Source organism: Athene cunicularia (genome assembly GCF_003259725.1).
Source record: "Athene cunicularia isolate RWA chromosome 2 unlocalized genomic scaffold, athCun1 chr2_part1, whole genome shotgun sequence".
Lineage (NCBI taxonomy): Eukaryota > Metazoa > Chordata > Aves > Strigiformes > Strigidae > Athene > Athene cunicularia.
This window is the reverse complement of record NW_020799095.1, coordinates 3,011,914-3,013,000: the sequence shown is the minus strand read 5'-3', so window position 1 is coordinate 3,013,000 and position 1,087 is coordinate 3,011,914. Positions and strand designations below refer to the sequence as shown.

The 1,087-nt window shown below is 61.1% G+C and overlaps 1 non-coding gene across 1 annotated transcript; it reads right to left on the bottom strand.

Moving 5' to 3' along the window:
• Positions 1-308: 308 nt before the first annotated feature.
• Positions 309-448, bottom strand: LOC113477440. The gene has a single exon (XR_003397905.1). It is a non-coding gene; the product is annotated as a small nucleolar RNA SNORA5 (small nucleolar RNA).
• Positions 449-1,087: the final 639 nt, after the last annotated feature.

The following is a 1,087-nucleotide window of genomic DNA, read 5'->3' as shown; positions in this document are numbered from 1 at the left end:
TTTGTCCCTTCCGAGTGGAGCAGATGGGGAGCAGCAAAATCCTTTAAGGGGAGAGGTCTGTTTTCACTGTTCACCACCATTTCGGCATCTGCACGGAGAAGAGGGAACACGAGGACTCTTGAGACCCACCTGGACGCTGCCCCCACCCTCTCCCCTGTGGATGCTGATGCAGAACATGCCTGGTCCCACCATTTCCTTCCCAAAAATACCCTCCTTGCTGCAGCCACGGAGCAGCTCCGTGCACACAGCCAGAGTACAGCACCCTCCTCGCACAGGGTCTGCTTCCCAAGCATCTCCTCTGGCAGAAAATAGGTCTGTAGTGTGATTTTACCCCCCTGTGTCCCACGGGAAGGGGACATGGGGCTCTTGGACCACAAAAGTTGCTGTGGCAGCCGTTTGGCCGGTCCTTGCCACAGAGCGGGCAGGGACCGAATTTGACGGGGCTGCAGGGAGCTGTGGGAGCCAGGGGCAAGGGAGCGCAGAGCTCAAAGCCTTTCACTGCCCTCAACGCTGCTTGGCTGCAGGAGAAAGGGTTTTCCTCCTGCGTCTGCTGCCCACAACCAAGCCCTGGGCTGCCCTTCCTGCTCTGCCTTGAGAAGCAACGTGTGGGAGGCAGACAGGAACAAGACAGGTGGCTGTGATGAGGAGGCAGAGCGGTGTGAGGCTGAAGAACGAGGCAGGGATAAAGCCTGGTAGCCATACCCAAGCCCTCAAGGTCAATTCCCTGGCCCTGGCAGAGCCCGGTGAGGTCCTACTGGCGCCCGTTGGGGCGGGGAGAGGAGGCACTCACCCAGCTGCCAGCCATAGCGGGTGCGCACGTCGAGGCGCCCGTTCTCGCTGCTGCCCAGCACCCTGGTCAGTGCCTCCCGCAGGCTGCTCTGCAGCAGGGTCACCCTCTCCTCCGCCGGCTCCGCAGCAACCAGCATCTCCGATGGCAGGAACGGGCCCCGGTAGTCAGGACTTTCCAGCTTGGCAGCAGCATTGATGTGGATGAGCTTCAGATGTAAATTCTGGGCCTTGGGGGACTTGTTGCCTGGTTGGGAGGAGAGGAGCTGAGATGCAGCCCAAACCCCCCCACCCCCCCGCA